The 27,184-nt window shown below is 44.7% G+C and overlaps 1 protein-coding gene and 1 long non-coding RNA gene across 7 annotated transcripts in view; one reads left to right on the plus strand and one right to left on the minus strand.

Moving 5' to 3' along the window:
• The window catches only part of Itpr1 (inositol 1,4,5-trisphosphate receptor, type 1), a 296,948-nt gene that overhangs the window by 202,255 nt on the left and 67,509 nt on the right, over positions 1-27,184 (minus strand). The window lies entirely within an intron of this gene.
• On the plus strand, positions 21,818-22,554 carry LOC105981339. The gene is made up of 3 exons (XR_001174814.1): positions 21,818-21,882; positions 21,967-22,125; positions 22,226-22,554. It is a non-coding gene; the product is annotated as an uncharacterized LOC105981339 (long non-coding RNA).

The raw sequence follows: 27,184 nt of genomic DNA on the forward strand, positions 1-27,184 counted from the left end.
AATAAACCACCAGAAAACCAGAAGAGGTGCTGTGGCTCAAGTGATAGAGTCCTAGCCTTGAGCTAAAGAGCACAAGGACAGCACCCGAGCCCAGAGTTCAAGCCTCACGACTGACCCCACCCCAAACAACAACAACACATGCACCAAAAATTAAAGTTTAAAAATCCAACACCATCTTCCAAGAAACACAAGCCCATCCGCCCAGTCGGTGAAGACGGAGAGAGTACAGAGCAGGGAACATGACAGATAAGGTGAAGACTGAGTTTCTGCCCAGGGGTCCTGAGGAGAAGCAGGCTGATGTGACTGGCAGAGCCCGGAAAGGCTCAGGAACTGGAGGCCCCAGGCAGTACGGGGGACAGGGGTGGGTAAGGAGCCATTCTGGGGATGGACTGAAACACAGAAGTCAGTCAGTCGCTCATGTCATCGCCCATAACGATGAGACCAGATCCCTTCTCCCTGATGGATAACTGCGAAACAAACAGATCACGGAATCTCCCACCACACACACTGAATACAGAGAAGGGTTGAATACTGGAGTCAAAATTAATGCGAACGTGGGATGGCAGGATGCCCGGGCTCCACGGTGGCCAGCCCGCTTCCTCTCCACCGGTGGATACCTAGAGCAGGGGCCACACCCTGGGGCGCCTGGGCCAGCGCTGGTCCACACAGCCCACCGGAGGGCAGCTCACCAGGGAAGAATGGGTTTCACATTCCAAGAATGGGGGGGGGTCAAAATGAGAGTAATATTTAAGATCGAGGCAAGGTCACAATGAAATATGAAAACATCGCAGTGCAACTTCCCACTTTACACAACTCAGGGGGAAAAGGAGGCCTCCCTGGTCCAGTTGAGGGAGAGGAGGCTGAATCTGCATTATCAGTGTCACAGCAGACGTGCGCAAGGAAGTCCTCTGGTGACACTACGCAGGCTGGTCACTGCCCCTGGCTAAAGACCCCAGGAACAGAGGACTGTGGGGAGGACAGGGTCTCACCCCTGTCAATTGGAAAACAGGGAGGCTTCTAGAGAGAAAACATACTCACTAAATGTGACAAAGGAACTATGCAAAAAAGAAAAGACTAAGAAAAGTAAGACTATTACTCAACTCCAGGGGAAAGGTGTGCATTAAAATCTAGTGTTCAACAGTGAGCAATATTTATACAGTCGTACAAATAGAAAGATTACTAGTTTGGGCCAAAACATGTCATAAACAGCTCTTATGGGAGGGTGGAGGAAGAGCAAAGTGTCATAAAGCCAGCCATAATCTATAATAACAGCAATATGAACCAGTTGAAACCAGGCACCAGTGGCTCCTATTTGTAATCCTAGCTACTCGGGAGGCTGAGATCTGAGGACCCCAGTTTGAAGCTAGCCCTGGCAGAAAAGTCTATGAGATTTGTTATGTCCAGTTAACCGCCAAAAGGCCAGAAGTAGACCTGTGGCTCAAGTGGCAGAGCACCAGCCTTAAGCGAAAAAGCTCAGGCATTTAGATAGCATTCAATACATGTACAATGCTGTACAACCTCCATCTCTATCTGCCTCCAAAACACCTTCCACATCTCCAAAACACAAGACTTCATTACCCACCTGCCTCCATGTGTCAAAGAAAACACTGCCTTTTCCTTAAGCAACTCTGGGGTTTGATCTCAGGGCCTTAGGCTTGTTAACAGACACTCTGCCACTGAAACCACGCTTCCAATCCTTTTTGCTTTAGTTATTCCTTCAAATAGGGTCTTACGTCTATGCCCAGGCCAACCTAGCCAAAGATGATCCCACACACCTATGCCTTCTATGATCCAGACTAAAATTTTTGAATTACTTCTGGTACTCAATTACTGCTCAGGTTTTTACTGAGCTACTACTGTTTCTTAATTTTGCTATTAAAAGGGGTTACAATTCCATAAGCCAGGTTATGAATACAATGTTTCTGAAATGTCACCCGGTCCTTCCTTCTCCCGTTTTCCCTCTCCCATCTCTACCCACAAGTTACATGGCTCATAGTTTACACAGTGTACATTGACTACTGTGACTTGCTCCATCACCCTTCCTTGATCCATTCCTTTGTTCCCCCCCCTTTCCCACTCCCCCACCAAAAAAGTTTCCACCATTTCCTGGAATTCATTTTGGCAAACAATACTTTAGTTGTTCAGAGAACTCACCCTTTGACTGAGATACTACTTTGCAACTACAGACTGACAAAGGCAACAAGCTAGATGCCACGGTTTGCATGTTTGTCTCTAAGAGTCATGTTGAACCCCAATTGCCAATGTGATGACTGGGCTAGCAGAGGCGACTATGCCAAGAGGACCCCACACTCAAGGCTGGACTTAGTGCTTTAAAAAGCTTGCGGTTTGGGCTCTTGCTCTGGGCCCTTCTGTCATTTGAGAACAGTGGTCCACCTGTGCAAAGGATGTAGCTTCTTGGGAGGAGAGGCCAGGCCCCCATCAAACACAAGCCTGCCCACACTTTCATCTTGGACTTCTCAGCCTCCACACTGTCAGTCAATACATCTCTGTTCATTCTAAATCCCCTGGTCAGTGGGATTCTGTCACCACAGAATAACAGACTGAGATCTGGGTAATGCACCGTCAGTGAGCACTACTGCCAGGGTGGGAAGGGGCAGCCCAGTCTGAGCGAAAGTAAATGTACACGAACAAGGTACAATGTACCATCTAGCAATGCTGCTGCTGCTGCTGCTGCTGCTGCTGCTGCTGCTACTACTACTACTACTACTACACACAGGAAGGTATACTAGGAAACAGAACAATGAGAAGGCTCTTAACTGCACTGCCTAGAACGTGACGCCTGCACTCCGACATGAGGCCGGTGATGAATTCCTCACACAAGCCCCTCTCCTAGGAAGTAAAGGAGCTGAGATGTGACATTTGTGACGTTCAGACGTTCAGGCGTGTGCCGCTTGCTATGAGTGCTTGAAGTCAGCAATATTCGTGACGTTCCCCCTCACACCCCAGCCCCCGCCCCTTCCACTGGCTGGAGCGGAAGCTGGAGCCAGTCTCTTCTCTTGCAGAATTTGAATTCTTCATGTGAGCAAAAAGATACTCGGCCATCACCAATGGCTCCCAAACTGTTCATTCGGCCAGCCCATGTAAACGCAGTTGTATTTGGGTAAAGAGCAAGAAAATGAAAGTGAAAAAATGTTAAGAGTTGTTTATCCATAGCTAGCCTTTTTTTTCCTAAGGATAAGAAGTCACAGAATAAAAATTTCAGAAAGACAGTAAGATGAATGTAGAGAAGGGAGACTTGTAAGCCACATGAAATAAATTTATTACCATCAAAGTAGTAATGAAAGGGAAATAGAGACTTGTTCCTAATCCAATTTACCAGCCTACCAGCCTCATCGGGATGAAGGTTTACCCTCCACAGCTGCTGTTCTATTCCTGGTACATCAGGATCAGAAACAGGGCCAGGGAACACATGAGAAGATAGGTCAAAGGTGAATAGGCATAAGGTAAAAGGTGAGTAGGCTGAAATGGGAGGTGACAAGGGAAAGGCCATTCATCTCTCCCACAAACGCCTTCCAGGACCCGGTTATTCACTGTAGCTGGCTGGGAGTGGAAACCAGCTTCACACTGTTGTGGCTACTAAATGCTAACCACATCCCCAAGCCAGGACAGCACCTTCTGTAGTCGAGAGACATTTTCCAACTGCCAAACAGGCCTTCCATTATGTGCCTGCGCAGAGAACACACATTGCCATTAAGAGACAAGGGACAACGGGGCAACTTTTCCATTTCAGACGACCAGAAGAGAAAACCAAAGCTGAATGTAGAAGCCCACTGTCCTCTGCCTCTCCCACCCTTCCTGTTCAGCAGGGCCATCATTCACAAGCCTCCTTTCTGACCCACTGTAGCTCAGGCGATTAAGCTTTGTTTACCTATCTGCAAGGAGTATTGAATATGGGTTGGAGTTAGTTAGCATGAATAGTTCAGTTACACATCTAAGAGAAAGGTAATTCTACTCATTGCACAAGACAAAAGGGGCCAGAAGTTCCTCCAGACCAGCAGCCTGCACACAGGCACCCAAGCACATTTGCATAAGCAACTTTCTACCCTGGCCTCAGCACCCGCAGAAAGGGCTGCAAAGCCAGCTTAAGGCTTTAAGGCTTGCTACTCTGCAGGGACAGCATGGAGTGTGGGGTGAAGGAGGGACGAGGGGGTCCCTGGACCCGGTGAAGCACCCTTTCCACGAGCACAAAACTAATCAGTGCCAGCAGGGCTCCATCCGCACAGAGCCCGGCTCCAGGATTGCATACATTCAGATTCCTTTTGGATTTAAGTTAGTTTTTATTGCGTGCAACCAAGTGTGACCTGTGGAGTAATAAAACCTACTCCATTGTGCTGGCGATGGAAATAAGCAATCACCAAATGGAAATAACCATCACCAAAGAGAACACACAAAAAAATTGGAGAAGGAGGAGAAGCAGGAGGAGGAGGAAGAGGAAGAGGAGGAGGAAGAGGCAGCTACATGGAGAATCTGAAAAGCCAGCCCTAGCTCTGCTCCTCAAAGGCTGAGCAACCTCACCCAGGTGACCAGGCCTCTCTCTAATGTACATGTCTTCTCCTGAGGGTCTGTTGAGCCCGAGAGCCAGTAAAGCCTGGGGAAGCTGATGTCCCCTCTCATGTGGGTAAAACCGAGCCCTCTGAGTGCCTGTGTGCACACTCATCCAGAACTCGTCACCATTAGGAGTGTAATTCTAGGGAAAACGATCTGATTCTACATGTGTGTTTCTATAAAGGTAATAACCATAAAGACTAACGCACAAATTCACTTCCAAGAGTAAATCAACCACATCACCTAAAGCCCTTCAAACAGATCCCAGCACAGAGCAGACAATAAACATGACCACCACGATCGAACCTGCAAACCAATAGTCCATCCATGCTGCCCAGCAATGCTGGTCCATACTGTCATGAGATAAGCCACCATGAGTCGCCCACAACTGACCACATTTCCACAAATGTAATTACTGATGGATCCACTTATAAGAAGCTCAAGAATAAGCAAAACGAATGTATGGTGTCGATACTGGGACAGTAGTTACCTTTATTGGGGGTTAGTAGTGTTTTCTGGGGAATTTCAAATGCTGTCTCTCTCTCAACCTTGGAGGGGAGGGGTTGCATGGGTATAAATGTAAAATCCCATCAAGCAATACATTTAAGATCTGTGTATACAGACATTTAAATTTACATGCCTGCACACATATATATTTTAAATACCGCAATAGTAACAATAAAATCAAATCCACTGCTTCTCATGACCTTGTGAAAAGGAAGATCTTGCTGATGGGGGGGGGGGAGGGAACCATGAGTTTTCCCTTCATGGAAAAGGTTAATGTGATTTCCATCACTAGGAAAACATGTTTGCTCGTTCAGGGCTTGGTGAGCAGGGGCGGGCTATAATGAGTGGAGGAAAGGGGAAGGGAGAGAACCGACAGGTCTCCCTGGGGCCTGTGATCCAGGCCACCCACTGGATGGCTCAGGTAATGCTTCCTCCCTGGCTTGATGCCTGGAGGCACAGAGGGACTGCAGATACAGGCTTTCGCCTGGATCCTCTGGGCTATCCAAACAGCTCTACAACATTAAAAGGCAGTCGTTTAAAATGCCATCTCTAATGAAATCGTATGATGTCTGCTGTTTGCTTCAAAACAATCAGAGGCAGGGAAGCAGTGGGATACAGAAAAACAACACTGGCCCTGGGTTGGTTATTTTAAAGCTGGATATGAACTGCATTCTCGCCGCTTACCTAAAGGCTTAAGTTTTTGCCCAAGAGCATGCTTTTTAAGTCACCTTTTAAACTTCCGTTCAGGCTTAAGAACTTTATAAAAAACAAACCAAAATATTCATGAGTTCAAAGCGAGGCTTTTCTGTTCTTTAAGTTCTAAAGAAGGGTGGGAGAAGAGGAGGGAGCACTTCCTCCTGAAAACTGGTATATTCTGGAAATGAGAACATAGCTGGATGGAACTGTCAGAAAAGAAATTCAATACACAAAAATCCATTGGGAAAAAAAAAAGAGGAGAGCTCTACGTTAGATCTGTGAGCAGCAAGCAACAGGGTGGCGTCAGGTTAAAACCTTGCTGGGCAGAGCTCCACATCCTCAGCACCTCTGAGTCAAAGGCAAATGAAATCTCACCATGCAAACCACAGCCATGGCCCTTGGAGAATCGCTGCAGGGGAGATCGCAAGGAGCTTGGGAAGGCCTGGGGCAGCTGGCATCGGGTTACATAAGCCATGGGGCTGCTCATCCTGGGAGCCTTCAGGAAAAGGACTTTTTTTTTCAACTCCAAGTCCACTACACTGAGGAAAAGCTGGCTGTGTCTCCTGCAATAATTTGACTTGTCTTTCACCAAACCTTTATTAAATGCCTGTGTGCTGGACCACGGTTAAAGGTAATCCCCAGTATCCCAGGCAGACAGAGGACCCAATAGGAAACCGCAGGGTGACTGAAGCAGACAGGAGTCCCCTACCCAAGCAGATGTGCGAGAGGGAGTGAGAAAATGCTCATGACTGGACTTTCGCAGGATCTCGGGGACCAGCCGGGGTGGACTGGAGCAAACAATAGAACTCTTGTTCTGTGCAAAAGACTCCTGGTAAGACCCACTGTCAAGAAGTGGGAATGACAAGTCTGGCTCCGTGCTCTCCCTCCTCCCCAGGTTACACAGCCAATTGAACTCAAGATGGCCTAATCTTCACAAGTTCCACGCTGAGTGCAAGGCCGGGTGCGCAGAGCTGTCCTTGCTGGTGTGGGCCCACATTTCCATGGAGAGGCAAGAAGGGTGGAGGAAGACAGTCCTGCTCTGTTGCTTCCTTCTCCTGTTGTTCTCTGAAGAGCTGGTGACCCAACCCCAGACACCCTGGTTCTTCCCCTGGTTTCTGGATACTTTCTAACCAGCCTCTGGCATGTGTAGGCTGGGCCATCCCTTATTTCTTGACATTTCTCCATATTAAACCTACCCTGGCTGAGCCTTTCGCCAATCTTATCCCAGCAAAAATGAACTACACAATCAATCTGGACTCCCTAAAAAGAAAGCATGCAGGTGCCCCAAAGAAAGAGAAAAAAAGTGCTTTCCTGGGGCTGGGAAGGTGGCTCAGTGGCAGAGTACTTGCCTGGCCTGCCTGAGGCCCTGGATTCCATTTCTCAGCACCACATAAGCAGAAAAAGCCAGAAGTAGAGCTGTGGCTCAAGTGGTAGAGCGCTAGCCTTGAGCTGAAGAGCTGAGGGACAGCGCCCCTCACGACCAACCGGAAAAAAAAAAGTGCTTTCCTAATTTATTTCATGACCTATGTTTCATTTGCTTACACCTTATTTTTATCCTAGCAAACACAGCCTACCACCCAATTGCCATTTTTAAATCAAAGTATCTGCCAAAAAGAATGACTGTCAAGCTTCTCCTCTCCCCCAGAACACCTACCTGAAAGATAACGACACATTCCTGCTCCAAATAGTGACTTGTTAGCGCAAGATCTTCCAGGAAGGCACCTCAAGATGATACACGCCAACCCTCAAAAAGGTGCTTAGATTATGACACTGTTTCTAATACCACCATTTATGTTTTTGGCATCAACTTCCTTCCTTCCTCCCTCCCCCCTTCCTTCCTCTCTCTTCCTTCCCCTTACCTTGCCCCCCCCCATTCTTTGTCCTGAGATTTAATCTCAAGTCCCTGTGCTTGCTGTGTAGGTTAGGTCCTCTAGCACTTTAGCCAATGCTCCCACGCCTTTTTGGTTTCATTATTTTTCAAATAGTCTCACTCTTTTGCCCTGTCTTTCACCCATCAATATTGTAAGGTCACCTCCCAGTACAGATCCCTAGGGAAGATCTCTGCTCTCCACCCTAGCCTACCCACCTCCCTGAGCTTGGCACTCCTTCCTCCAAGAGCCCAGCGTCTTTACTACTACCTTAGAAGTTGCCTGTGTGGTGGGTACATTAACGACAAAGACTTACGTCATATAATAAAAATGTAGTTAGCTTTTCATCATCCACTATTCAGTACGGAAGGGTCTTACCTCTGCTCCGAGATTTAAAAAAAAAAAAAAGCTGGCCAAGTTTCTGGAAACAATGCCAACTCCAAGATTAAAAACATCCAGCTGGATGCCAGGGGCTCATGGCTATAATCCTAGCAAATCAGAAGGCTGAGATCCAGAGGGAGGTAGTTCAAAGCCAGCCTGGACAGAGAAGTCTTCGAGATTCCATCTCCAATTCACCAGCAAAAAGCCAGGCAGGAAGTGTGGCTCAAGGCACAGAGTACTTACTAGCAGAGCAAGTTTGAAGCTCTGAAACTTTTCCTCAGCCAATGCCTGCATACTTTGTCTCATCCTTAGAAAAGCAGCATCCTGCATAACCTGGTTCAACAAGGACTTCTGCTTCCATCCTGTCTACCTGGCCTCCTCCCACCTCCATGACTCTGAGAAAGCCCAGAAGTCCGGGCCCTGGCTCTGTCCATCACCATGTTCAATTACTCTTGTTAGACGAATATACCTTCCACCTGAAACATGTCCTCCGACACATTCAAAACCCATCCCCAAAACAGACCTTGTATAAGGCCCTCCCCTTCATCCCTCTTTTCACTCATTCCCCTTTTACTCAACCTTTGAGTATTTTACTTGGTATGTCTTCGTTGTTTCATTTGCATAATTGTGTGGCCAGTGGGTTTAAACAACTTATATGTAGCCATTTTTACTGAGACTTCATTCATAGCCAACAAACTATACACAATAGAATTTAACAATGCCTTAAATGAAAACCAGTCAAGAAAACCATGACTACTATCTAATTCCAAGACATCGTATAACCTCCCTCCCCCGAAAAATCCTACACCCAATAGTAGTCAGCCCCCATTTTCTCTTCCCTCAGACCCTAAGCAACCAGCAATTCATTTTCTGCCTTACAGATCTTGAGCATTTCACAGAAGTGAAATCATAAGATGTATAGCCTATAAGATAAGATCTATTCATATTGTAGCACACATCAGTACTTCATTGCCTTTTGTGCATGAATTAATATTTCATTACAGGCCTACACAAATAATTTGTTCATTCCCCAGCTTACGGACATGTGAGTTATTTCGACATTTCAGCTTTATCAATAATGCAATTGTGAGCATCTGTATGGCTGCAGATACATACTCTCCATTCTCTTGGGTTTATATTTAGAGTGGAACTGTTGGGTCACAGGATTACTCGGTGGTGTTTGAGCTTTGAGGAACTGTGGATCTGTTCTACAAAACTGATGCGTCATCTTACAGCAGCAATGTAAAACTTCTCCACATTCTCACCAATACTCACTATTATCCATCTCCCATGACCATGCTAATGTTTTATTGTGGCTTTGATTTGCATTTTCCCCAATGATGTTAGGCATCTTTTCATATGCCTATGAGCCAGTGTACATTTTTTTAAAGAAATGTCTATTTAAATCCTTGTTCCATTTTAAAATTGGGTTATCTTTTTATGGTTGGACCACGACAGTTCTTATATATTCTGAATACTAGTAATTTAGCATGCAAAAAAGAGAGACGTTTTAGAATATTTTCCCCCTTTCTGAGTTGTGTTTTCTCTCCCCTTTCTTCCTTCCCTCCCTCCTTCCTTCCTTTTCCTCTCTCCCTCCTTGTCTTTTTTCCTCTTGTGCTAGGGATTGAACCCAGGGCCTTGTGCATGGTTGCCAAGCATTCATCGTTTCAAATATATCTCTGGGCCTGTTTTTGTTTTGTAGACAGTGTCCAGTATCATTTTGATTATTCTTGTGTTACCTATATTTGGGGGGTTTTTTGTGTATGTGTGTGTGGTTTGTTTTTTGCTGGTCCTTGAAGGTCCTTGAATTCTGGGCCTGGGTGCCATCCCTTTTTTGCTCAAGGTGAGCACTCTAACACTTGAGCCACAGTACCTCTTCCTTGAGTAGTTTATAAGCGTCTCATGGGCTTTCCTGGCTAGCTTTAAACCGCAATCTTCAAATCTCAGCCTCCTGAGTAGCTAGGGTTACAGGCATGTGCCATCGGCGCCCAGCAATGTTACTTACATTTTACTGTATTAATTAGTCACCAGCTAGCATAGCACAAGGTCATGAAGACTTGAACTTGTATTTTCTATTAGGAGGCTTATAGTTTTAGCTCTTGTATTTAGGCTTTTGATCCACTTTGAGTTAAATTTGGTGTGAGGCAAGTGTACAATTTCTTTTTTGTTTATCTTGCCTGCAGAAATCTAGTTGTTATATAGTACCATTTGTTGAAAGACCACTTTTGTCCCTGTTTAGTCATTTTGGCACCTATATTGAAGATCAAGGGACAATAAATTATGGGTTGCTTTCCCCTTCACCTGTAACAGATGATTAACGTCCATCCAACCCACCTGATACCCAACTACCTCCAACAAAAGAAAGATACTTTCTCAACTATTTATTTAAGAAATATTCTAGTGGGGGGATGTGACTCAGTGGTAGAGCACTTGCCTAGCATGCATAAAGTTCAGCATTCAATCTCTAGCACTGCAGGAGGGGAAAAATTCTACCAAGTCACTAAGAAATCCTACAGGTAAATTAGTATAATTTCTCTAAGTGCCAAACAAACATAGCATGCAATAGCAAAGACACAACGCAGTCTAATACATAAGGATTTGAAATGGAACACCTGGGTCTAAAAACACAGCCTTTCAGAGACAAGGAGAAAGAAGGGTCTTCAAAGCGAGCCTTGTTATATTACATTAAAACAGTGGGGCCAATCGTTCCCAGGACACTTTTCTTTTTAGCCAAAGACTTTGCAGGTCACAGTAATGATGTCATACTTGGTGAAGTTACCTCTGACCACATTCTCTTCCAGGAATATAGTTTTTAATACTAAATTATTTTCCCTGAAGATCACAGAAATCATGAGGATGATGTTGATGATGAAGAAGGAAGAAGAGGAGGAGGAAGACTCAGCAAGGAATCAGTCAGAATCACACATGCACACTCAAACACTATCAACCCCACAACACACAAGGCTCAACAGACATTTGCAAAACCTGGCACAGAGAATGACACAAATCAGAAGATCCTGGTTAAGGTGGTGCACTTTAGACTCTGACCAGACAGCCAGGAGTACGCTGCCAAGCTAGGAGGTGGCCTACTGTGCAAACCAGCTGAACATGATCGCACAACACAGCAGCCATCTCCAGATAAAAATTAACTTCTTTACCTCTAGCCAAGCCAGATTATTAAGCGTTTCTAAAGCATAAGTTTGCTTTATCTCACTTCCATAGTTCACCTCTTTGATGCCTAGAAGAGCACTAATATCATTTGGATCTTTGGTTTTTTGGTGTTTTGGGGTTTTTTAATGGTACTGAACTTTCAACTCAGAGGCCTTGTGCTAGCTAGGCGGTCCCTTAAAACCTGAGCTGCACCTCCAATTTCTTTTTGCTTCACTTGTTTTTCAAATAGGATCTTGAATTTTATGTCAGGGCCAGAATCTAGATCATGAATCTCTTATTCATGCTTCCCATGTGGCTGGCCATGTGCCTAGCGTTTTATTGGTTCAGATGGAATCTTTAACAATTTATGAGCCGCTGAGCTCAGCCCTGATTTCGAGCTTGAAGTGTGAATCAAAGATCTGTGTTAAAGATTTGGTTCCCAAGGTGGCACTACCGGAAGTGGAATACTGACCTAATGGGAAGTCTTCAGGTGAGTGGGGGACCTGCCTTTGAAGGAGACTGTAGGACCTCGCACCCCATCTCTTTGCTCCCTGGCTCATGAGAGAAGCAAATTTGCTCTGCCCTGGGCTGATATATGCTGCCTTGCCACAGACCCTGTTCCAAGAGGCACAGGGAAAACCCACTGGGGACTAAAGCCTTCAAAACCATAAGCCAAAATTATCCTTTTCTCTTCATAGGTTAATGATCTCAGGTATTTTGTTATAGTAGTGGAAAACTGACTAACACAAAGGCCCTCTGCCCTGCCTCCTTCCCAGTGAAACTCAAATGGTCCTCTTTCCAACATGGAATCTCCCCCTCCCCCCCCCCCCCGCCACTTGTCTTTCCTCTTTACAAAACTTCTTCCAAATGGCCCTGAATTAATGTCCACTTTGAGCTCTGTGGGGGCTCAGGTGAATTTCAATCAGCTCCCTACTGGCCCCCATGCTCTGCAAAACATTTCCCACCACTCCACGCACACACATGAGCATGCTGACTGAACTAACCATTGTGTCATTTAAGAAAACATTACCTGAAGCCAAATGTGCCAGCTGCTGGACTTCAGTCCAGATCTTCCACACAGACAAAGTTCTATCTGTCCCTGCTTGCTCTTTTAAACAGACTAGCATTAATTGCTATTATTTAGAAACTTCACATTAAAACCCAGATCCTAAAGCTTTGAGAGAGAGAGAGAGAGAGAGAGAGAGAGAGAGTGCGTGTGTTGTGTGTGTGTGTGTGTGTGTGTGTGTGTGTGTACAGGTTCTTGTCCAGGCCTGGTCGCTGTCCCTCAGCTCTTTCACTCAAGGCTGGCGCTCTACCACTTGGCCCTGTAGCTCCATTTGCAGCTTTTTTGGTGGTTAATTGGAGGTAAGAATCTCACAGACTTTCCTGCCCAGGCTGGCTTCAAACCATGATCCTCAGATTTCAGCCTCCTGAGTAGCTAGGATTATAGGCGTGAGCCACTGGCACCCAGCTTCCTACAGCTTTTTTGTTAGAGGAAAACAGTAACAACAACCCCCTATATACACACACACACAATTTGGGAACACTAAGCTTCTATTTCTGTAGGACAGCCAGTAGCTAGAGATAAAAGGACTCCTTTAGACAGGCCATACACCCACCATGTTCTCATTTGCTTCATGTTTTCCTGAGTTAATTTGTTCACTTCCTGCTCTGTGGTCCTAACTTATGCTTGCTGAATGTGAGTACAAAACCCCAGTAACACAACCACACACTGAGAAAATCAGCTGCCAGGAGGCTACATAACTGTATGTTCCCAGGAAGCAGTATCAAGGCAACATATTTTAATGTGAACTATACCACACTCTCATCGCTCCATGGAACAACCTCTATGTTGCCCTGTGTGGTCCGCATAGAAGAGGCTGTCAGGTTGATCACTAACCAGATATTCAAATGAAAGATGACTGTGGAAAACCCAGTAACTAAGAGGTATTTCTGCTTAAGATTCTGGAAGAGAGAAGAGAGAGGTTTCTCTATATTACAATCAAAGCGATTCTAGTAAAGAGGCAGTCATTTAATCCACAAGAACATGTTGCATCTTTATTACAAAAACAATTGGATTTCTTTTCTTGTTTTGTGTGTGAGTTGTGAGGCTTTGAACTCAGGCTTAGGCACTGTCCTTGAGCTCTTTTGCTCAAGGCTAATAATTTACACTTTGTTTCACAGCTCCACTTCTGGTTTTGGAGTGGTTAATTGGAATAAGAGTCTAATGGGAACTTTTCTGCCTGGGCTGGCTTCCAACTGCAATCTTCAGATCTCAGCCTCCTGAGTAGCAAGGATTACAGGGTAAGCCACCAGTGCCCAGCCAACAACTGGTTTTGGAGAACTGAGAGCCTACATGTAACTAGTTGCTAAACCCATCTGCATGTAAATAAACTCCATGTTCCAACTTTAGTCACTACAAACAAGGGTTCAGCAAAGCAATAAATACCACTAGATAGGGATAAGAGACTTATTTCTCTCACTCCTAAGCATGTAATACAGAACCAACAATGACATAAACATTGTTTTAAAAAACAAAAACTAATCCTGTAGCTGGGAACCTGTGGTTCTGACCTGTCATCCTAGCTACCCAGGAGGCTGAGATCTGAGGATCATGCTTGAAAGCAGCCTAGGCAGGAAAGTCTGTGAGACTCTTATCTCCAATAAACTACCCCAAAAAAGCCTGAAGTGTAGCTGTGGCTCAAGTGGTTGAGAGACAGCCTTGAGCAAAAACAGCTCAGGGCAATGGCTAGGCCCTGAGTTCGAGCCCCAAAATGGCACACACAAAATAAACAAAAACCCTAACACTGTAAAAGCACACGGCAAGAGTTTCTCTGTTGGTTCACAGACTTGGCTTTCAACTAGCAAGGTAGATCCTCTATAATCAACCCAAAGAGACTTTTCCTTACTTCTTAGTTCACAGAGAATTTTGCTGAGAGACTTGCCTGGGACAGAGTCCAGTTTCAGCCTGGTGCTTTCTGAAATGGAGAGAACTTTCTGCCTCTTATGTGGGCTTATTAGAATTCTGTAAATGCTGCTGGTTTTATACTGACGCCCTCATAAATCAAGGGATCACGACTTTAGGATTTTAATTTAATCCATTGGGGGAGTGGGACAGGGAACACTTAAGCAAATCCAAAAGAAACAAACATATTAACACCATTGTTTATCTGTGAAGTCAGAGTAACTCCTGGCCTTTCTGGTTTCCTAAGACTAGTCTACCCCAGCCATGCTATCAAAACTCTCTCTGAAGTCACCAATCACCTACATGGCTTTTAAATCTTGTCTGACCCAATCTTGGTGCTGACACCCTCCATCACCTGCCCATGACCTCTGGTCTCCCCTGTGATGTCCATACTTCCCCACTTTAGCCAGACCTATCCAGGCGTCTTCTCCATCTTATCTTTCTCTGCCCTTCAAAACATCCTTAAGCTGAAGCCCTGGTTCCCATACACAACATGACCAAGTAAGCTGCAATAAACATACAGCAGCACTGGGCTGAGAATCTACCTTCACAAGTCCTCGTAATTCCATTTCAATCTACACACCCATTATCAACCAACTTCATTATCCAGCTAGGTACAATGAGGCTTAGAAATCAACCCATGACATATTATGTACAGGAGCAAAATATGGGCAAAGAAGAAGGACTAAGGTCTAAATGCAAAACCTCCATCTGGACCAGGGCCTACAACATCGTTTGGCACATGAAGGGACAGACACGGATGTTTCTCGAAAGCTTCTTGCTGGCTACTCCTAGCCAGGTACCATCTTCACTGATGATTTTTTTGTGATCCATGAATGGGATTATCAATATCTACAACAACCCACTCCGTGGAGAACAATGTCCTTCCCCCAGCATAACTCAGGAGACTGTACATACCCAGACATCTGATGACAATGGCTTGGATACCATAAAGGAGAGACTGGCTTGCGAAGGAGGCCCACCCAGAGGGAGGCAGAGACGAAACATGGACAGGTGGTAGAGTCCACCCTGAACACACAACTTCAGCCTCCAGCCTGTTTCCTGTGTAAAGGCGAGGGTTTGGTAGCTTGGACCCTCAAAGATGACAATAGAAAAGCTGCCAGGACAAAGCAGGAGGAACTGCTCTGTCTAAAAAGAAGCAATGGCCCCGTGATACACCAAAGACCACAGGTTACATGCAGTGAGCAAACCATGAAGCAAAGGTCTGCTGTGCATTGAACAACGTGCTGGAGCGAGAAAACAGACTCAAAACACAGACCAACTGTTATTTATTTATTGTCAGTCATGGGGCTTGAACTCTGGGTCTGGGCGCTGTCCCTCAGCTCTTCAGCTCAAGGCTAGTGCTCCACCACTTGATCCACAGTGCCACTTCCGTTTTTCTGGTGGCTTATTGGAGGTAAGAGTCTCGCGGACTTTTGTGCCCAGGCTGGCTTTGAACCGCAATCCTCAGATCTCAGCCTCCTGAGTAGCTAGGATGACAGGCGTGAGCCACAGGTGCCCTGTGAGACCAACTGTTATTAAACACACAGTCCTACACAGGATAGTTGGCCTGTGATCAGCACTGGAGCCCGCACTTGACCAGACTGCTCCAACCATTTCCTGGCTTTCCCAGGTGGCAGGCAGGCACTGGTGATACTTCTCAAGTTTTGTTATCACGCAGGCATTATTCTCACTGTGGTCTCTTTTAAACTCAAGCATCCCTCAAAGCCCAGCTTGGAATGAGCCCACTGAAGAGGAAACGTCAAGGGTAAAGGATCAAAAGCGGCAAGACCAATCCTCAAAGCACACAAAATGAAAGAAGTTCCAGAAGCTAACCACCAAAGCTTTTGCAATTTGCATCCTTAAAATGTCTGATTATATAATTCAGTTATGTCAGATCTCTTAAACTGACATTGCTCCAAAAGAAGGCTTTTAAAAAATTCAACTGCGTAGAAGCCATCAAATTAAATACATCACCTTCAAATCCATGGCAGAATAACCTCTGACATTTATCATTCTTCTATCCATCTTCACTGCTAGAGGTAATCATAAATGCTCTTTTCGGTGGGAAAAATAAGTTTAACTGAAAAATTATTTCAAACAAACCCTGTCAAAAAAGCAAAACCAATTCAAAGCAAAGATCTGGTCATTTCAAGATAGTCAAATTACTTTAGGAAAATGTATGATTACCTGCCTAATTTTCTTTCTCTTCTTTTCTGTCTTCCCCTGAAGGAAATCCCATCCTAAGTCAAAATGTATCAACAGAGCCAAGTAAGGTGACTTAACATCCGTAATCCTAGCTACACAAGAGGTAGAGATTGGCAGGATCACGGTTCAAGGCCAGACTGGGGAAATATTTTTTACAAGATTTCACTTTAACCAATAAAAGGGGAAGCATCAAGGCCCAAACGAGACAGGGCAAAAGAGTCAGACCCTACTAGAAAAAAATTATAAGAGCACAAAAGGCTGGAGGCATGGCTCAGGTGGTAGAGTACCTGCCTAGCAAGTGAAGGTTCTGTTTAAACCCAGGACTTCCAATGCATACATGCATGCATACATATATGTAGTGTGCATATGTATGCACACTACATACATACATACATGGATAGGCCTAATGTGATAATTTACTGAGGACAGAGCATTCTTTCTCCATCTGGGAGAAAGGGATAGCAGATTTAGCCATCGAGAACCAGAGCACTTCTAATACAGTTTACCTCTCACTCTGCTATCCTTCATTCACAGACGCTAACTCTGCATCTCCTTCAGGCCATACACTGTTCCAAGTACTAAAGACACAGTTAGTGGGCAAGACCAGTGTGTCTCTGTTCTCATACAGCTTAAATTCTACAGGGAGAAAAAAAAAATAAGTAGGCAACACAAAATACAGTGTTGGCTGTTATTACCTGCCATGGAGATATAAAAGCCAGGTGGGGGGAGGGGGTGGGCGGGGAGGGGGAACCCTGAAGCCACTAAAGGGATAAAAGTGACAAAGCAGAAAGGTCAGGAGGTCAGGAGGTCTCTGGGATGGTGACATCTGCAGAGAGACATGGAAACAAGAAGGGGAGACCTCCAATGTAGACAAAGAGACTTTCTAGCAGAAAGAATGTAAGGACAAAGATCCTGGGGCAGAAATGAGCTGACTGCGTGCACGGAAAAGAAGAGTGGCCAATGTGATCAGAGCCCAGTGAGCCAGAAGTGCCGAACAGAGAGGTAGGCGGCAACAGGCGCTGTGATGGGAGAACCAGGGGAAGGAATGAAGCCTGGGCAGGGAGAACCTGCCAGTTCTAGACACCTCTCAAGTCTGCTTGGGGAGGGCCGTGGGGGTGTCACTTAGAGAGACGAATCTGCAGCCTGTGCTCCTGGGACACAGATGGAGAACTGAGAGGAAGCTGTGTTAGTCACAGGTCCGTTACAGTGCCAGGGCTGGATGAGACTGGCTAGAGTGGAAACCAATGAAGAAGAAATGAGGACCAAAGCTGAAGCCCTACACCACAGCATGTTAGAGGTGAGGAGAAGTGGTCAGAGAGAGCCAAGGGCATTGAATTCACGGCATTGAACACAGGTTGTAAAACCCCACTGTAATATTAAAATACATCCTCTGTGTTAAGACTTTCGTTTTTTACAGACATATGAGTCCATGCAGATAAAAATCTCGGAGAATATAGGATGATCTAATAACGGTGGCTAACTCTAGGGTCATGAATGGAACAAAAAGAGACTCCAGCCCTGGTAGTAATGCCTTCATGTTTCATGAGGAGACTATGGCTATTTTTAAATCTTAAATGGTTCCCTAGGCCCACCACTCTGGGTGGAGATGCTGAAGGGGACAGTCAGGCATCAAGTGTCAGAACCAAGTATGTCTGAGGGACCTGTGGTGTTACAGGCAGTTCTCCTACCAGGGTGGGCAGGTATCATCAGTACAACTTCCCCAGCACAGCTCTGGCAGCTGAAGTGTGCTCAGGGAGAATCTCCCTACACAGCTACTATTTTGGATTCCAGTGGGCTATTTAACAAAAGTCAGATAAGAGGTGTTAAAAAAAAAAAACAGAAAAAGAAAAGCAAGAAAGAAAAACCTCCCCAGTGAGAAGCTGTCTCCAACAAGACTCCAGACAGCATGATCTGCAGCCTTCAGTGACAAAGATCAGATACTAAGCTACCAATTAACCAGGCCTGCTTTTTGAACAAGTCCTTTCCAAATGATGACAGTGTCTCCTTCAATGTCATGATCAGTTTTCTATTTTCTCCTGGAAAAAAAAAATGCCTCTAGAATGTTGTTGGGCGCTATAAACTCCAGCCATTGTGAGGTACAGTTTACGAAGTGGTTGAAAATTCCAGGTAAAGAAACGCATTGAAGATGCAGGAGACTGGGTTCAAGCCCCACTGAAGTGAGGAACGAGGAGGTGGAAGGAGAAGCTGATGGTGATTAGAAATGTAGGGTCTTACCCCAAAACACAAGTCTGCCAATCAGACAGCACACTGACTACAGTAGAATCTGTATTTGTAACACTATCCTTGTCCTAGGTGGTCTATCTATCGTTTGAGAAGCACTGCCTAAAAGCAAAGCTAGAGTATTACCATAACCTTCAGGGGAAAAAACATAAATGCATTCCCAAGCTATCTCCCAATTTGCAGGCAGAGAACACAAGAATAGAAGCCCTCAAAGTCTCAGGAAATGTACAGGAGACCTGTAGATCTGACACACACCCAAGAGGTAGATGCAGGGTCAGAAGAAAAGCACAATAAAAACACAAGGGACAGGAAGTTGAAGACAGAAATGTGTCAACAAAGGAGGGCAAATGGCCTTTATGAAAGAAATCAGCAATCACCCAAATAGCTCGTGTGCATTCAGTCTAGACAGTCCTTGTACCACAAACCCCATAGACCAGCTCAACTTGCAGCCACACAACGAGCTCAACAGTATTGGGAGGTGATCAGCTAAGCCATTTCTAGCTAGAATCTGGCTGCCTGGACCAACATTGCAACTGTTGCTCTGGGTATGTTAATTCTCTATGTTTCCTCATCAGGAAAACAAGGATCTGACCACAGATTCACACTCATAGAAGAAACAAAAACACTGGGAAAGCTTTCATTTCAGAGCAGGTACCATGTCAGTTTAATACCTATTATTATCAGTAGTAGCAGTCATTGGTAGTAGCATGGCGAAATTATATGCACTAGAATAGCTATGATAAAAAGAAGGACCAAAGAACTAACTCAGGACAAACTCCAGCCAAGAAACATTAATCACTGGAGCAGAAGGACTTCAGGCAGTTAAATCCAAACAGTCCTACAGCTCCAGTAGGGACAGATAATTGGCTGGTTTTATGTGCTTCACCCAGCACTAACTGAGCAAACGTGTTCATAACACAACTAACGCATTACTTTGAATAGAGTTTGCCTGTCATTTTCTAATCAAGAAACAGAAAAACTCAAACCAGAGAGGACTAAACAGTCTCCTAAATGCCAAAACTGCTGCCCACGCAAGGAAGGCACACAATGAGGATGGCTAAGAGCAATGGCTGCTCTTTGCTTTGGAAGGGTGAAAGCCTTAGGGTCCGCTTAGCTGTGGTGATGGACATTCAGAGACCACCCTTCATGCTGATTTATCTCCTCTCTTCCCCCGACCCAGCAAACTGCTCGATGTCACCCGGGTGCCCTTTCCTTAGCGTTTGAGGATGTCTACAATTACACGGCATCCTTTAACTTCACACACTCCAAAGTGAAGGGGAAGGAAGAACATGGAGTCTCTACAAAAAGAACTTAACTAACTCTCCTGGAGCAGCAGCCTCCAAGTTCTGAGAGGAAAAAAAATATTCCCTCTAGGGGCTGGGAAGGTGGCTAAGTGGTAGCATGCTTGCCTCACATGCCTGAGGCCCTGGGTTCGATTCCTCAGCACCACATAAGCAGAAAAGGCTGGAAGTGGCACTGTGGCTCAAGCGGCAGAGCGCTCACCATAAGCTGAAGAGCTGAGGGACAGCACCCAGGCCCAGAGTTCAGGCCCCATAACTGACCAAAAACATATATATATATATATATATATATATATATATATATATATCCCTCCAAATGATTAAATAATTCAATTGCCTCCTACAAATGGGGAGGGGGAACAAGAACTAGCTAACATCAACCTCACTTCCTCCTTCTCCCTTCTCCATCCCAATCTTTAATCAGAAAGGAGAGAACTATCTTGCTGAGGCTCTACAAACTTCCTTCTTAGGCTTAAACACAAAACAAAATTTGACTCTAAGAAATAACTCACCCCTCCTATCTCTCTAAAACCCTGTCTCTTTGATATTCAAGAATGAAGTACGCAAGGATTCTGGGGGTGACTGGTTAAGGAATGAGGGTGGAGGAGAGGTTGAGAACATGCTTTCACACATAACAAACATGGTAAGAATATGTCTTCCTATAAACGTCATCAAAACATGAGCTCAGCTACAACTTGGTCATGAGAGCAACGCTTATCTATTCCTGATAAAGGAGAAAACAAAGCTCCCAAACAGGCAGAGAAGATGCAGAACCTGAAAGAACGAGAGGGAAAAACAGCATAGACAGGGCAGTTCTGAGAAAAGCAAGGAGGACATAGCCAATACCAGGCTGTGGACAAAGCCAAAAATGCCAAGCTGGTTCAGGAGAGCCTAGGTTCAAAAGGAAGTTAACACTGAACTGTGTGGATTGCAAGGAAAGGCCTTAGTAGTAAGGGGTCCATCACCCTACCCTGAATCCAATGTGAATTCTTCAAGACAACCCAACCCTGCAATTGCCCCAGCGAGAAACAGATACCCCAGAGCTACAAGCAAGTTCCCCTGCTCAGAAAGACAAGGGAGGTGGGAAACCGTCCTTGAAATGAGTGAAACAACCCTTTCCAGGAATAACGAACCCCATGGCTTTACCAAATAAGGCAAGTGAAAGCTAAAAGCCAAGGAGGAACAGGCTCAAACTGCATCCTTCCTAAAACTAGCCAGCTGGAAGAAGAAATGCCAGTATCCCAGCTCTACTGGCCTGGATTGTACATGGGAAGAGAAAATGCTAAGGAACTATAAACGGAAGGACAGTGTGCCAAGGAGAAGCCAGGGGTATACCGAGCCCCGCGGCTGCAGGAACCTTCAGGAAGCTTCAGCCCCACAGAGCTGCTGCCCAGTCCTCCTGTGGGAAACAACGCACGCTTCCTTCTTGCCAAATCGGCATTCGTATGGCTTTCTAGCACAAAGTCCAGATATAGCATGGCTACAGGTTATTATAGATGAAGCTAGGCACTGCTTTCATTTCTCAAAGTGAAAATATTTATATGACTACTTCCGTTTAAACATTTATTTCACTGGGTGGTTTTTTTTTTTTTTGCTTCCAAATTAAGTCCAAATTTCCTGTTTTAGCCAATCTTCCTTTTCCTCCCCCAGTATGTCGAGCATCCGTTACATGCTAAGAAAAATTTTAAGTAGGAGACAGAGACACAGACACAGAGAGGTAGCGGGGGGGGGGGGGGGGGGTGTAAGAACAAATCTTTCTCTGGGGTTCGGCCGTAGATTTTGCCACTGTCTTCTCTGTTTTTTTCAGAAGTGCCAACAGTCCAAAAGGTTGACCCATTACAACATAAGTGCCACCCACAGAGCTGGGAGGAGGATGACACATTCCACAGATTTTTCCGGAAAGAGAGTTTGCTTTCACTTTCCTGCCAGTCCACGGCAAAGTCAGTGGGACAGCCACGGAGAACCGCACGCGAGGGGTTAAGTGGCTAAGGCCTTTCCAGTATGAGAGTTTTCCTCTATCCACTCTGCTTTCCGCGCTGCTTGGACGCTCACTTACTTTCTCAGTTCTTATTTTCTTTTGCAGGTTGAAGATTGGAGATGATCCGGCAAATCTGGGAAGCCCAGAGACAGGCAGAAGACTACATCCATCTTCGCCCACACCGCAGAGCAGGCTGAGTGCCCACGCGGTGGATGGGGAGTGGAGCTGCGGCTACCCCCACCATGCCAGCACACTGAGAACTGGGTCAGCTGGCTTATCTGGGTGGGGGTGGGGGGCATTTCCTACAACTTGCAGTAGGAGCCCAGCCTTCAGGCATTAAACTAACCAGCTGTTCCATTGGCAGATTCCAACATTTCTGAATCTGAAGACTTGTCTAGCTGCTAGAAGGCAACTGAAATTGCCCGCCTGGTAAACAGAAAAAGCATCAGACCTCAGGGTGCAGGGGTTGATCTCTGAGGCCCAGCTTTGTGATTATACCAAAGACACTTGATCTTATGATACCATTCAAAATGACTCAGGCCAGCACAGGAGCAAAGAAGTATGCCGGCCTTATACATGGCATAGATTAGGAAACATCAGCCTTCAGACATGGGTTCAGCGCTTTAAAAGGCATAATAATAACTCTGAGACTTGGTGATTGTTAACCTGTCACCTAGCCCAGCTTTTTTCCAAAAATCAAAAATAAATAAATGCACTCAGAAAAATGTTTGATGCCCAAATAATTTCTTTTAGGCAATTAAAAAAAAAACCCTGTCAGAATTATTTTAAGTTCTTTAACAGTCTGTGTGGGCAAGATGACATTTCAGGTCCACAGGGAGAGGCCCAATAGCCTTCCAACACCAGCAATGTCTTGGAATGACCTCGCGGAAACAGTTCTAGGGCACAATTTCTGGCCTGTACAATTTAGTCATAACCAGGGCAGAAAACAACACGGTTCCCCCTCCAGTCATTTTTGCATCACAAATGATTTCTGAGCATTTGGCTATTTTTAGCACTTCATACAGTGAAATCTGCACATAGCAAAAATAGATGTTTGCTTCATATAAACTTGTAATGGGGTGGGCGTTGCTTCTTGTCCCAGACTTAAATTTAACACTGAATTGAGCTGGTCCCGATATACAGTACACAATACCCTCCCCATTTCCTGCAACAGAGTTTCTATACAATATGCCAAGCAGCCTACAATGCATGTGAAAGTAACTAACTTATACCATGCTAGTCTGTGACAGAAGAAGAAGAAGAAGAAGCCCCTGCTGGTAGTTCTTAACACTCCATCAGGAGTGTAGCTCAGGCAGACAGGTACAGTCCACCAGGGCACCACAGGGGAGGGCTTGTACAGGAGACTGCAGCCATTTAACATAGGCCCTCTACCCTGCTCTGTTTGCACCTGCAAAAGCTCTCTCCAAGGTGGCCCAGTTGGTGGGACGGGATGCATTAGGGGTTCTTCCAAAGAGTTCTCCAAACCACTGGAAATTGTACTGATACTGGAAACAGGTGACATTTTACCTTTCTGAAACATCTGAGTTGGCACGTGGAAGAATGGAAAGTGATTTACATCAGAGCATAAATACAGTTAAGTCCTCTGTCTGTCCAGAGGGAGAGGAGGACAGTAAAACTGCTCTAGCAGCTGTCATCATGATTAGGATCTACACATACAGTACTGTTGGTCTGTGGTAGGAACCTTTATTCCTCTTGTCCATGTGGGAATCTGCCCCAAAGGTGCCACCCTTGGCCTGCCTCTCATCCCCTGGAATCCCTGTTCCCTTGGCAGGGGGCCCCACCTACTCAGTGACTGCCATTTCTGGGCATGCTCAGTTCAGCTGCCACTGCTTGTCCATAAGAGGTTATGCTCTGATTAGCTCAGCAGTGAGAACTCTGTCCTCACAAGGGGTGGCCTGGATAAAGGAGGGGGGGGTATAAATAAGCCTGGGGGATGCAGATGGAAGCCACATCATTCACATGCTTTAACAGTGAGCTACAGAACACAGGCTCAGTGAGCACTCACTCCACTCTGCTGTCTGTAACTTCCTGTACCCTCCCAGTAACACTCTGAGTAACTGCCTGAGACAGAAGAGCATTACATAACTATGCTAATTCAAACAACTGGTTCAGTAGTTCTTACAAAATAAAATGGTATGGGGAGGTGTAGGGTTTTCCTCCCCTGTCTCCTCTGAGAAAGAAAGTTTAAAAAAAAAAAACTGGATGAGAGGTTTGCAAAGCACTTGCCTAAACCATTATCCAAATGGTTTCTTGAGCAATCTGAACCTTCTTCATACCTGAATGGTGAATAATGCTAATATTCTCCAACAGGAACACTATGCAACATATAGTATGGTTACAAAAACCTCCAAGTCATTCATTTTGTAATCCTCGATCAACATGTGTGCTGAAGATGGGTTCAGTGATTGCCATAATAAAACAGGTAGAGCTTCCAAGGAATAATAAAGAATTACAAATGACCAATCCTTATACAGTTCCTTATTATGGATTTTTCTATGTATATTAGGCTTTATCTTGGCAAATACATAGTGAAATAGATAACAGTGAACCTTCAGTGTCAATGAGAATGGCTAAAAGGAAAAAAGAAAAAACGTAAACAGAGTGGGTGCTGGTGGCTTACACCTGTAATCCTAGCTACTCAGAAGGCTGAGATCTGAGGATTATGGTTCAAAGCAAGTCAGGCAAGAAAAGTCACGAGACTCTTATCTCCAATTAACCATCAGAAAACTGAAAGTAGTGCTGTGGCTCAAATACTAGAGCACTAGCCTTCAAGAAGAGCTCAGGGACAGTGCCCAGGCCCAATCCCACAACCAATCAAAAAAAAAAAGAAAGAAAGAAAGAAAATTTCATATATACTGATCATGTAAAGGTTGTTTTTATTCTTGTCATTGTTCCAAAAAATACAGTAAGAAAACTATATGCATTGCATTAGGTATTATAAGAAATCTAGAGATGCTAAGTTTAACTATACAGGAAGATAGGCTGGTTATATACAAAATTAAGCTATTTTATATAAGGGACATAAACACTGGCTGAGTTTATTATCTCAGGGGAATCCTGGAGTCCTCAGCGACAATGATGGAAAACCATTTAGAAATATTTATTGCTATTAATAAAATATTATATCATTATATAACTAATACTGACCGAGCTCAACATAACCAATGCTCAATCGTATTATTAACTATTTACAATGTGGTATATATACTCTGTATGCATTTTATAGTATCATCTCGTTGCATGAGGACACACATCTTGTAGTAGAAACTGTGGCTGAGGGTTGAGGAATCTTCCTAGTATCACACAGCTTGTGAACTACAAACAATATGCTCCTAAACCTTACCAGCACAAAGTCCCTGCCCAAACAGTGCTTCCTAGAATCACAATGTTCAACAACCATGGGCTCACTCAGATGACTAATTCCATGGAACTAGATGAAATCTTTGGATAAGTTGAAGTCGGTGATATCACACAGGTCATTAGAATTTTCACCCTTGTCAGCACTGTAGATGCTGGGTGCCACAAGAAGCACAACCCCAGGAAGCAAGACCACAGTAAGTACCAATGCCTCTACCATGCTCAGTGGCAAAGCAACCTTCAACTACAAATAGATCAGCAACCTCGTTGGACACAGAACCTCCCATGTGAACAGGGAGGCCAGTCTACAAAAGAAGGAAATTGATCAAGAAAGTCAAGCTACACATCATAAATCTCTGAAATGTGAGCTGAATCTCTGCTGATCTTTGGGAAGTTCTTTTCTTGGCTCTCCTAAATGAAAGTGCAGAAGAACATCACCTGTAAGGTTTGTTCGAGCTCTTCCAGATCAACATGCAAAAATTATATCACTGTGCTATATTTATTTAGACATGGATCTCATTCTGAATCTACCTTCAAATAAAAGCACGGGCTCTACACACTGCAACAACCACGATCAATTGCCACTGACTATTCCACACCCCTGGTCCCTAGACAAACGCTAGCTACCACACTCGACCCTCCTAGATAAACTTTCTGTTTCTGGAATTCACTGGCTTCTGCATGGTTCTTCCACACATTTGTCTTCTACCAATGATGCCATCTCTCCTCACCAAAATTCACAGCACGGCATGGCCTGAGAACCACCTACACCTGCTTGTGAAGATTCATAATGCACACCCACAGACATGGGGGAAGAACTCAGGAATCTACATATCCAACGTATTCCCAAGGCATTTCTTTAAGCATCCCCAAGTCTGGAACTTTCTATTCAAAGATAAATGTGGGCCCTATCTGCTCCAATAATGCCAATCACCCAACAGGTCCACTCTCTACTCATTGATTCTATCTATGAGCTCATACTGTATTTACATGGAGAACTGCATAACATAACACCTTGTAACTCTTGCTAGTTGTATCACTGTGTGCATTCCATCCATTATAATGAAAAGAAGAAATAGAGCTATCATGTTCCAGGGGTGGGGAATTCTCGGCCTGAACTTATTTGCTACATGATAAGACAGAGTTGTAATGTTTCTTGTTGGCTTCCCTGGTTGTCTGCTTGTATTGATAAATTTTCATGGCCTGTAATGATGTGTGTACACACACACACACAAACACACACAAATGACTCTTGGAAGAATAAAGGTTCTCCACCCCTACAAACTCTTGTATCATCTTTTAAAAAAAAAAGAAATATGTCACAATAACAAAATACTTCACACTGTTGGGTCTCAGTTACTATTCATTTCACTCCTGAATTTCCCATGCTAATGGAAAACTAAATCTGGGGAGATAAACACCAGCAAACTACCCAAGGCAAAGTTATTTTTATGTATTTGCTTTTGCCTTTTTTTTCTTTTACACCAGTCCTGGGGCTTGAACTAGGGGCCTTGACACTGTCCCTGAGCATCTTTCGCTCAAAGCTAGCACTTTACCACTTGATCCACAGCTTTACTTTTGCCTGGGCTGGCTGAGAGATCCTCCAATCTCAGCCTTCTGAGCACCTAGGATTACAGGCATGAGCCACTGTTGCCCAGCTTGTTTTTTGCTTTTTATACAACAGTATGTTATCTTCCAAGCACATTTAACTTTCAGGCATATCGCTGCAGACATAAAATCTGTCCTACCATTCTGGTTTCCTCATAGAAATCCTTATCATGTACAGAGAAAGCTGGGAAGAGGGATAGATAAGCTGGATTGACAAATCCCACTTAAATCTTTTCCCTGCCCCTCCCTACCAAATGAGTTTGATCTCTGGTGTTTATGCTTTTATAATATGCTTTCCTTAATCCTAGCACTAATCTGACTATGTCATTTTCTGTTT

The sequence above is a fragment of the Dipodomys ordii genome, unplaced genomic scaffold (genome assembly GCF_000151885.1).
Source record: "Dipodomys ordii isolate 6190 unplaced genomic scaffold, Dord_2.0 Scaffold12, whole genome shotgun sequence".
NCBI classification, from domain to species: Eukaryota; Metazoa; Chordata; class Mammalia; order Rodentia; family Heteromyidae; genus Dipodomys; species Dipodomys ordii.